This window comes from Leopardus geoffroyi, chromosome D1 (assembly GCF_018350155.1).
Source record: "Leopardus geoffroyi isolate Oge1 chromosome D1, O.geoffroyi_Oge1_pat1.0, whole genome shotgun sequence".
Lineage (NCBI taxonomy): Eukaryota > Metazoa > Chordata > Mammalia > Carnivora > Felidae > Leopardus > Leopardus geoffroyi.
In genome coordinates this window covers 52,436,542-52,448,767 of record NC_059329.1, presented here as the reverse complement: position 1 = coordinate 52,448,767, position 12,226 = coordinate 52,436,542, and the positions used below count along the sequence as shown (strand labels likewise).

The window sequence follows — 12,226 nt, the reverse complement described above, 5'->3', positions numbered from 1 at the left end:
TGTTAAAGGGTACCAGTATGCCTAGTAGAACACATGTGTGATGTAGAATCAAAGGTCACAAGTTAAAGTTCTGACTGGGCTCTTAAGCTCTAAAACTTCTTTTAAGACTCCATTCCCTCATCTATAAAATGTACATAGTAGGGGCGCCTGGGTGGCTCAGTCGGTTAAGCGTCCGACTTCGGCTCAGGTCATGATCTCTGTGAGTTCGAGCCCCGCGTCAGGCTCTGTGCTGACAGCTCAGAGCCTGGAGCCTGTTTCAGATTCTGTGTCTCCCTCTCTCTGACCCTTCCCTGTTCATGCTCTGTCTCTCTCTGTCTCAAAAATAAATAAAAGTTTAAAAAAAATTAGAAAAAATAAAAAAATAAAATGTACATAGTAATAGTACTGCATTACCATATGGAAAAAATAAAATAATATGAAATATGTGAGCTATTATAAGCAATTTGCATTTCAGAATCACCACAAGAATGTAAGCTCCATGAGGACAAGAACCTTATCTTTTTTTACCCTGGGGTCCCCAATGCCCAGAATAAGGCATAAGAGGCTTGGATCACTTACTCAACCGTGCATAAGCCAAAAGGCCCAGTGTTTGTGTGTATGGGGACAAGGAAGAGTCAGAGGCATTTCTCCAGAGAGCAACAACAGGATGGGCTAAGAAGTGAGTTAAGGTCACAGATTCATCACATTGGTCCCCCAGAAATTGTGTGATACAACTTTGTATAATCACACATAAAAACAAACAAACATAGGAGAGCCCAAAGTTCATGGAAATACGTCAATCAGTTTGGGGTCACAGAATTTAGGAAATGGTAGATATGGTACTAAAACTCTATTCTGATTCCTATGTGTGAATCTCTCCTGTGTATGTATGCCCCCTGTGTGTGTGTGTGTGTGTGTAGGGTGGTGTATTTTCTCTGTTATGTTCTCCCACCATAGTTATGACTCTGGAAGCTGTTTATCTCTTTCTGGAGAACCAGTGATTTAGCTGGTCCATACTCTAAAGATAGAAGCATAGTTTATAAGGAAATCTTTGTAAGGTAGAATCAAATTTATTATTATATAAGAACCTTCTGATTTACATACACAACAGGGGTTTTGAATATTCATTGCCTTCTGCTACCTGGAGGCACTCCTCCAGTCCCCATCTGTGTCTCCTCCTTCAACACAGTCTGTATTATTATGGAGGCTGCCTACAGAGAACTCAGAGCAGAAGCTTGAGAAAGCCTTCATTTATGAGAAAGATCCCACAGCAGGTGTTCAAGAATGGTGTTAAAGAATATCAACATTTACTAGGGGCTTGATTCTCCATTGCAGCAAGATGTAAAGAATTGTGAGAAAAAGATTTATTGGAGGCGAATAGCTACTTTTTTAAGGACTGGAAATGACACAGTTGAGCACCTGCAAACCACCTTATAAATAAATAGTCTGACTCTCATTTGATAGAAAACTCAATGAGGGGCGCCTGGGTGGCGCAGCCGGTTAAGCGTCCGACTTCAGCCAGGTCACGATCTCGCGGTCCGTGAGTTCGAGCCCCGCGTCGGGCTCTGGGCTGATGGCTCAGAGCCTGGAGCCTGTTTCCGATTCTGTGTCTCCCTCTCTCTCTGCCCCTCCCCCGTTCATGCTCTGTCTCTCTCTGTCCCAAAAATAAATAAACGTTGAAAAAAAAAAAAATTTAAAAAAAAAAAAAAAAAAAAAAAAAAAGAAAACTCAATGAGTATTTCTGCCCAGTACTACAGATTCTGACAACATGAGGGGGTTTCCTAGAGCAATGGTTCTCAACCTTGGACATACTGAAATGACCTAAGGGACCTAGAAAGTGCTGGGTCCCACCCTCAGAGATATTGATTTAATTGATTTAGGATAACATTTTTGTACCGGGACTTTGAAAAGCTCTCCCTGTGACTTGAATACACAGTGTTGAGAAGCATTGGTCTAGAGCAGGAATTGACAAACATTTTCTGTAAAAGATCAGACATTAGAAATGTTAGGCTTCACAGACCATGCAGTCTGTCCCAACTACTCAACTTTGCCATTAGTAGCACAAAACAGCCACAGATGATATGTAAACACACAAGCATGGCTGTTCTGATAAAACTTTATTCACAACAAACAGCCTATAGTTTGCTTGCCATTTTCTAGGCTCTAAAATTATCAGTCATGAATTGGAACCCAATTTTAATATTTTTAATATTTTTGAGAGACAGAGCGTGATTGGGGGAGCAGCAAGAGGGAGGGAGATGCAGAATCTGAAGCAGGCTCCAGGCTCTCAGCTGTCAGCACAAAGCCTGACAGGGGGCTTGAACCCACGAGCCATGAGATCATGACCTGAGCTGAAGACAAACGCTTAACCAACTGAGCCACCCAGGCGCCCCTGGAAGGATGTACATTTAAAACCAGGTGATGTTTTGTGGAATGAGGGTTGGGTTGGTTGGGGAAAATAATTAAAACTGAAATAATATTTCACCTTAGAAAGGCAATTTCTACAAAACATGGATAACATAAAATGCATTGTTCTTTATTGAGAAGCTTATTTTATATTTTAAGAAAGGGCCACTGTACCTAATATTAAGATTTTTAAGCACTAGTGCCACTTTCTGTTCAAATATTTTGTATAGATATGTAAACACACACCCACTTTTATAGCTGCTATCTTGAGAGCATATTATACAAAAGATTCACGGTCCACATCATATTTTTGCTCATGTATTTGGAGTAAATACTGGGGCGTGCATGCTCATAATCTGTTACCATCATTTCTCAGACTGTTACCTTTGACAAAAAGTAATATTTTGGGAGCAGCCAGTTTTGCCTTCCTTGCTGAAAAGGGAAATGCCTTGATTTAAAAGTATAATTTTGGGTTTTCCCATGTAGCTTAGCTGTTGGCATGTGTCTGGGCTTGCCAGAAAGGAGCTATGGCTTATATTTTTCTGGCAAAGTTGGGACATTGCCCAATATTTCCCAGGCTTGTTCAAATAGAGATCCCAAGGTCCAGCGAGGTCTGCTCAGGGCAGGGAGAACATCAGGAAAACTAGCATTGGTGAAATGAAGACTGGAATCCGCTGGGTTGCCATATGGTCCTGTGAATGCAGGACAACAGGAGAGAGCTAGGCATCCACGCATTCCTAGCCTCTCAGCTTTCCGGCACATCATGCAAGCCTTGGTGGCCTGGTCTATACGGTGGAGTTTCTGCCTCAATATCAGTTTTCTGCCACTGTTGCCTCTACTTCTGAGCTCTTCACTACTGCATTGTCTTTTATCTCCACTTCTTGATGAAATTGGAACTGGAGTCCAGTGCTAATATCCAGTCTAGTTGTCCAGGCCTGACAATGATGATAATGGTATTGATGGTTAATAATAATGTTACTGGCCAATACTTTGAGAGCTTCGTATGTGCAGATCTTGACCAAAGCACTTCATATGTATTATTTTGGGCATTAACAGGATACAGGCCCTTGGTGGGGAGATATTACAGTCTCTCCGTGAAGTAAATATATGCTGTTAATAAATATAAATAAATATGTCCTGCACTCCTTATCACTGCCTGGGAACTTGCTTTGATGCGATTCTGTGAAACCTGTCACTACTCATATACTTTAACTTAGGCAACATTAATCAATCAAACTTGACCTTCAGTAAAGATGGGTATTAGATCCAACTTCTCCTTTGGACCATACAGAGTATAAAATGCTACTCTTCTCAGGGCATCCAGAAATAGAGTCAGACCTGCTGATTAGTCAGTCCAGCTCAGGCTTCACTCTTTCTAGCTTCTTATCCACTGGCTTGAGATCCTTCACATGGCTTGTACTTGGGCCTACTGATCATGTGTGCAGAACACCAAGACAAAGAATCCCTTACCAGCCTGGATAAGTTGAATCTAACCTGGCAGACAGACGCGGGGGCACATCATCCTCTTCAATACCACCACTGACACCACCATCCCCAGTGCGAACAAGACTAGAACTAGAACCACCACCATTTGCATCCCTCACTGCCACTGCCGCCCCACCTCTGCTCTCCCATCACTGATGCTGACACCACCCACCACACCACAGCCACTCTGCCACCAATGCCACTGCCGTTGCCTGACTACTCATTCTCAGATAGTAGGTAATCCACACTACACACAACTCTTACAACAACCCTCAAGGTAAGTAACTAGAATAGTAGGCTTAATTTACAAATAAGAAAACTAGGGTTCAGAGCTAAAAGGTGCTTTACCCAGGGTCACACAACTAACAAAGGTAGTCAGGATTTAAGTCCAGCTTTTCGATTCCAATGCCTGTGGTCCTTCCATAGTATAGTTAGCAACTAAGTGCTCAGTGTTCTAAGTGCATGTATTAACTCATGTAATCCTAGCAACCATAAAAAGTACGTCCTGGGGCGTCTGGGTAGCTCAGGTGGTTAAGCGTCTGACTCTTGATTTCAGCTCAGGTCATGTTCTCACGGTTCGTGGGTTTGAGCCCCATGCTGGGCTCTGCACGGACAGCACAGAACCTGTTTGGGATAGTCTCCATCTCTCTCCATCTCTCTCTCTCTCTCTCTCTCTCTCTCTCTCTCTCTCTCAAAATAAATAAACAAATGTTAAAAAAAGGAAGTGCTGTTATTCTCCCAGACAGCAAGGAAAATAAAGGAGAGTACGTACAAAATGACCAAATCTCTTCACAAAAATTAGGGGGCTGGTATCTGGTTGGTTTCCAGTGTGGGCAATTGGACTCTAGCATCAGTGCTCTTAACCTGGTTCCAAACTGCCTTTCACAGATGCTGCATGCCAACAATACCATAAAGCTTGCCAATAATACCTTCAAGCCTGTGCTAGATATGAAGAGGCTGATGAAGGGAGCAATCAGGTGATCTGCTGGGTCAAGAGGGCTCCACAGAGCAGATCTGTTTAGGGTACATATTCCAGGGTAAATTGGTATTTATCAAGGAGAGAAACCCTTGATAGAGCTGTGGCTTTCTGAGCTGAAGAGAGACTACAGTTCCTTAAAGCAGGTGTTTACTTCTGATATTCATTAATTTTTCCAATGTTAGATTTTATTTCATATATTCTAAGCCAGAGAATACTCTAAAAAAAGCAATCTTTGTGATGACTTTAAAATAGATATAGTTTTCATCAACCATACTAGGAAATTTGTTTCATATTACCACTAAAAGTAGCATTGGGCCAGTTATACATATTGTTATAGAATAATAATTTGAATTTTGAGAATTAGTGCTGAGATCAAATATCTGAGTCAACAAGATGCTTATCAAGTTAAAAAAATACATTTGTTAATGTAATAAAGTGGATATCATTTTCATAAAAACTATTCACAAGACTCCAACTGAAGATGTTGGTTTAGCCTTGATCAGTGACTTGATAGAACACAGAATCACAGACTATACACCCTCAAGGGGAAGTTAGACCTCCATCAGTTGGGAGCACCATGGAGCCAGTGAATGCAGAGATTCTGGAAGCTGGTTATGTGATCTTGGCTAAACGACAAGACTTTGACATCTGTCCAAAAGGGACACTGTTAAAAAATCTCATTTAACCCATAGTGTTGAAAAACAGGGATGAAGAATGCTTCGGATCTTTTTTTTTTTAATGGATACTGAGGGGGTTCCTGGGTGGTTCAGGTGGTTAAGCATCTGACTCTTGATTTCAGCTCAGGTCTTGATCTCGTTGTTCATGAATCTGAGCCCCATATGCAGCTCCATGCTCACAATGCGGAGCCTGCTTGGGATTCTCTTCCTCTCCTCTCTCTCTGCCCTTCCTCCCTGCTTAAAATAAATAAACTTAAAAAAAAAATGGATACTGACATTCAGAGAAGCCAGCCTCTGAAATCCATCCAGTGAGCTGTTGGCAGGAAAGCACCATGGCTCAGAAATGTTGACTCCCAGCTCATTGCTCCTGTACTGAGCAATTCCATCTGTTTATTTAGGAGCAATAGGGGACATGATATTGATTCCAAAGGACCAGGGCAGATCTTATATTCCACCAAGTCCAAGGTGGCTAATGCAGGGGGAAGGGTGATCAAAGAGTTCCTCTTCACTTTTCCAAGGGCATTTTACTATCTCTGGTCCCATGACAGTTCCACACAGTTAAAGGTGTTGCCAAAGCTATAGTCATTACAGTTATTAACATTTTATGAGCTTGTTATTCACCCCTTAAGCTCCTTAATATGAAGTGGTGCATTTTAAAAGCACAGCACATACCTAATTGATTCTGCTATAAAAAGGTTGCTGGACTCCCTGGGTTTCTGTCTTTGCTTCTGAGTCTACAAAGCTTTAATGGGGGCAATACAGATTTATGGACTTAGAAGTTGTACAAGACAGCTCGAATTTTTCTTGCTGGAGATTGTGGAATTGTGTTAATTTCACTAAACCTTTCTCCTTCTGTCATGAATGATGACCTTTATTTAACCTTTGGAACTTTTTCTTGAAAATGCATCAATAATGTTAAGTTCTAAGGGACCCAACGTTTCTACTTCATGCAATGGTAACATTTGGACCCTGGCTCTTTAGACTACCAACTTTCACTTAGGGAAGTTTTGTCAATGACTTTCCTCAGCTGTTGTGAAATAAGTCTCTGTTTTGAAAAAGGCTTTAACCCAGAAGTTGAAAAGCTTATGCTATAGATGTGTACAACAACCTCAGCTTCTATCCTCTTATCTGCAAAACTGAAACAATAGCTTATAGGACTTGTTAGTGGCCACATTAAGATTAGAACTCAGATTGCTTTACTACCATTCCCATGATATTTACTGAAATATTACTTACAAATAGGTCCATGTGCCTGCCTTAAGAATGGCAAAGGAGGGGTGCCTGGGTGGTTCAGTCGGTTAAGCACTGGACTCTTGATTTTAGCTCTGGTCGTGATCTCACAATGGTGAGACTGAGCCCCGCATGGGGCTCTGCACTGAGCATGGAGCCTGCTTGGGATTCTCTCCCTCCCTCTGCCCACTCGTATTCTCTCCCTCTCAAAATAAACTTAAAAAAAAAATAAAATTCCTTTAAAAATGGCAAAGGAATATACAATATGTAAGCAAAAGAGATTGTTGTTATTAACATTCACTGGACAATTTACCTAATTTCCTTTTATTTTTTATCTTTTTTTGACTGTTCCTTTTTATTTTTTTAATACGAAATTTATTGTCAAATTGGTTTCCATACAACACCCAGTGCTCCTAATTTCATTTTATATTACAAAATGATTAAAGATCAGCTAAAGCTAAAATACTTTATGTCTTCAAGTTTAAAAAAATGGTGACGCTCATCCTTGTGAACTGTACTTAATAGCAGCTGAGGGTGCATTTTACATTTGTCTTGGGGCATAGGACAGAGCAGGGGGGACCAGTGCTCTTACATGAATGTGTATAGCAATATAATTTGTATCTGGGCTGAGAGGTTGATTCCCATCTCTTTCCAAAAGGTGACTCCTATTCTGCTCTTCCCCATTTCTTGTCGTGGATGGGGGTGAACCTTGGATATTCAAACGGAACAGAATAAAAGAATGGGAGTCCTCACTTCCCAATGGCAATAATGTGATGAAAATATTTGATAAATTGGTTCTTCAAATATATGTGTGATTTAAGTAAATATTTCAGTCATGGTGCTAAGAGAGAATCCTCCTTCCTTTCCTCTTCCCACGAATACTTAGCAAGTGCTCATTTTATGTCAAGGCCTATGCTGGACACAAGTTTCCCAACTCAAGGTTCTCCAAGCTTAGTTGAGGACACAGGCATGTAAACGTCCAATCACATCACTGTGTGCTAAGTTCACACTGTAAGAGGTAAGAACAAAGACCAAAGGAGCATAAATGAGTCAATGATGCCTGGATAGTGGAGGGAATGCTTGGATTGTCTTCAGAGACACACAGGAACTAACCAGATGGAGGAGAGACGGGCAGTGTGTTTTCTACAGAGGGAAGTGGGTGTCCAGGGCAGCATTTGCATAAGAACAAGATACAGTCTATAAATGGCAAGTTATTTGGCGCTCTTGGATCTAGAAGGCTGCTGTAGCAGAGTGGCAAGGGATTACACAGCAGGATCAGGCAGAGGCCAGGTCTTTGAAGGTCACTGGTGTTAAACCTTCCCACATGGAGAAGAAATTCCATATCCCATCTGATGTGGGCAGGTGGAATCCAGAGATGGGAGAATTAGTAATAATTATAGGATCTTAGTGATCAAGTTCCTTCATTTCTTTACGTATAAAATGGTGATAACACTACCTCTCACAGCGGGTGGTTTTGAGGCCTATGTCTTTCTAAACTGCTGCAAGTGGAACAGGCACTGTTGAAGGTCACCCCTTCCACAGGGCTTTAGATGTCATTTCTTCTCATTATCTCCAAGTCTTTGCTCCTGAAATTACCCCCTTCTCCTGAATATCAATGGTTTCTTCTTCCGTTCCAGATAATATCTATCAACCCACAAAAATAAAAAGCCTGCTCTATAATTCCTATGGTTTAGAAAAAAAAAGAAAGAAAGAAAAAGTCCTCTTTTCATTACATTCTCTTCTAGCTATGACCTGACTTGGCCCTTTCCTTTTATAAGAAAATTTCTTAAAATAGCTGTCTATAGCTTCTGCCTACCTTTGATCTTCTCACATTTTCTATTCCAGTCAAGCTTCTACCTCCACCATCTTCAGATTGTTATGTCAAAGTTAGCAATCCTCACCTATGGTCACTTCTGTATCCTGTCCCTTTTCTCTCAGCAATGATGGGCATGGCTGATTTCTCTCCCTATGGTAAAACACTTCTTTCTCTTGGCTTTACTAACATCACAATTTGCCAACTTCCCTCCTACTTCTCTCCCTCTTCTGCTCTGTCTCCTAGGCTGTCCCTGAGTGATAGACTGCCCCAGGCCTTTGTTCTTGTCCCTTTTCTGTACATCGGTGCTCTCATTCAGTCCCACAGCTTTCAATACCATGGACCAACATGTTCACCAGTCCCATCCTCTACCATGTCTTACAAAATCATAAGTCGAATTCCTATCCCACAGCCCTTCCTATGTTTCTGACTTCATCACAAGAAACTCTCCCCTTTGCTCATTACACCCAAGATAATTTTTTTTAATTCCTTAAACCCACAGGCTTGCTTCCTCTTGCCATATGGACTCTGTGTTAGATGCTCCCTCTGACTAGGAATTTCTTCATATAATATTCACATGGCTCTCTCCAGCCTTCCATGAGTACCTTACCTAAAGTAGTCCCAACATACTCAGTTCACATCATCTTATTCTAATTCTTTTCAGAGCTATTATTACTATCTGATCATCTTCCTATTTCATCTTGATTGACTGTCTTCTCTGCACTAGAATGTTAGCCCCGCGACAGGGGAACTGGTTTATCTTGGTAATTGCTTTATTTTAGGTTCTAGGACCCTACCGGCTGATGGCAAATGTTCAGTAAATATTTGTGAAAGAAGTTAGGGAAGAAATAAATGTTCGTTCTCTTCCCTCAAGCCCTGTAAGCAAATGATATTTGAGTGAATGAATGAATAAGAGTCACCACGCTGGCCTCCTCTCCGTGGCCACTGTTTACAAAAATCCATCACACACATTGTACTTGGATTTCTCCCTATGGTCTTCACTTGGGTCACCTGGTTTACTTTGGCCTGAGTTTGTCCCACTGGCAAATCATCTTAATTTCTTTGCAATCTCTGACCTTATTCCTTTCATCCAGAAGGGAAAAGAAGCAAGTAATTAGCAGCTGCCATTAACTAGCACTGCCCTTGAGGGGTTGGATGCCCCTTTCTAAACTCTGAGGGTCTGGGAGTTTCCTTTTCGCGTGGGGATTAGCAGACTTTGAGAAGAGGCGGTCTTGGAATACACTGGTACAGAGGGCAAGCTTTTTATGTGCTTTCACAGCATGTGTGAGGTGGGCCTGCTGCTGATGCGAAGTGGAAAATGGAAGAAAATTTGAAAGGAAGGGTGGTAGAAAGGAAGGAGTTAAGGAAATCAATCTGGTTTCACACCCCAGCTGGGCTCTTCCTACCTGAATGATCTTGAATTAGTTACTTTTATTTTGAATTTCAATTTATCCGTAAATTAGGTATATTTAGTCCAAACAACAAACCAAAGAAGTAATTTAAAACGAGTATTTCATTTTTTGTACCTAGTATATATTTTCTAGCACAATGTAGTTGTTCACTGTTAATAGCGACAACAGGGGCAGCTGTAAAATTCACTACCCATTGTAAAGGCTGACTTATTCAAAAAGTGATTTTGTTTTTTACCAAACTGTTGCATAGAATTTTTGTTCCAAGCTTATTTACAAATAAAGAGTAGAAAAATAAGTAATGAGTAAGGATCCATATTTAAAATATCTTGCTCATACTGGCCTGAATAATTATTTTTTTTTAATGTTTATTTTTTGAGAAAGAGAGAGAGAGAGAGAGCATATGAGCAGGGGAGGATCAGAGAGAGAGGGAGACACAGAATCCGAAGCAGCTCCAGGCTCTGAGCTGTCAGCACAGAGCCCAACGGGGGGCTCAAACCCCTGAACCATAAGGTCATGACCTGAGCCAAACTTGGACACTTAACTAAGTCACCCAGGCGTCCCTGGCCTGAATAATTTTGAGGTCACTTTCCTTATAGCTGTGTGTAACAATGTAACATTATGGTAGGTCACAAAACACTAGGCTCTCCCTTGCAGAGGATATTTAAGTAGTGGCCATCACGCAAAGGTACTGTGTGGATGAATCTTTGAGCACTAGAGTATTTCCTTTCAATTCAATCCTGCTAATATAGTTGAGCAGACACATTTTACCAGTATTCTGTGGACTATTTTACATTGATTTACCTAATACTCTACGAAGCAGGCATGATGATCACAGTTTGACAGATGAAGGAACTGATGTTCAGAGTTAATAACTGGCCAACCATATAGAGCCAGTAATCAAACGAAAGTCTAACACCAAGGTTGGTTGCCACAGTCTTTGCTTCTTGGGTCTTTGTCTCAGCTATGGTCACTTAATGCTTAGCCCAGAAACGAAGTTCTATTTGTGTTACTCAACTTGCCAAGACCATCTCTCTAGTAGTCACTGGGATCTTGGCAGTGGGTTGGCACATTGAAACAGTTGGATACTGACCATTAGACGGTGCGACCCTCTCATGTGAACTTTTCCCCTGCACAGTGATTTTACATTTCCATCCACATTTCGTGTATATGTTACTAGGACCCAAGCACTTCCCACCCACAGACAAACATAAGCTGGTAAAATCAATGGCTTTCAAAGACTTTTCCTTTAAGTTTTATTCATTAGTTGACCTCCCTTGATTAGACTCCTTTATTTCAAGGCCCTCAGGTGCCAGGCTACATGCTCTCAAACCTATCCATTTTCCCCTGTCTATTTTAAGGGCACAAAGCCTTCCACCAGAGCCTGGTCAAGTAAAATATAAATTTAGAGGGTTCAGCTAGGGATCCCATGATCCATCCCAGAGAGAGAACACCATCGCCGGGCTCACTGTTGCAGAGCATGCTGACAGCTGGGAGGTACTGTGTTAGCCCTTTCGAAATGGTTGAAATAAAAGAAACTTCAAGGGTAAAGAGGTACAGCCCTGCTTTTTCTCCTTTTAGGTCAGTTTTCCAAGGATTTGGTAGAGAAAGTATTAAAGGTTGCTTTAAAAGTATTCCAATTTTGGTTATCGTCCCTTTCTCTCTAATCACATTTAGCATTTAATAGACAAAAAGACAGGGGTTTGGGGAACAAAAACAGACAACGCGTGGAAGGGAAGAAAGGTTCCCATAATAAAAGAATAAAAAAGGGATGTAGGAAATAATAAAGTAAGGGAGAGAAGTAATATTCATTTAGCGATTTCAATGCACCAGGAAATGCTGTTGAGATTCTGTCCAACTCGAAACAATTCAATGAATAGATGTTATTACTCATCTTTTAAAAGTAAAAAGAAACTGACGGAGGCAGCAGGCTGAATGTAACCAAGTCACACTGCTTGTTGGGAGCAGAGTTTGGCCACAGATTTCCCTTCTCTCTTCTCTTTCTCCTAAAACTCCACAAGGGAAGACATATTCTGCCCTCATTCAGAAAGAATGGAACAGAGACTTGTAGTAAACAAGTGTTTAAAATAGTGACTTAAACCTAAATAATGTACCTTATTATAGCACTTCCCAGAAATTTGATTCTATAAATAGTGTGTCTACAAGAAAGGGTCTATTAAATAACAAACTCGTTGCTGATAGATTTTTTTTTCCTATGAATAATTTCACAGGACTTTGGAAATATACA

The 12,226-nt window shown here is 41.0% G+C and overlaps 1 protein-coding gene across 4 annotated transcripts in view; it reads right to left on the bottom strand.

Moving 5' to 3' along the window:
- TENM4 (teneurin transmembrane protein 4) overlaps nt 1-12,226 on the bottom strand; it is a 2,911,279-nt gene that overhangs the window by 1,209,811 nt on the left and 1,689,242 nt on the right. The window lies entirely within an intron of this gene.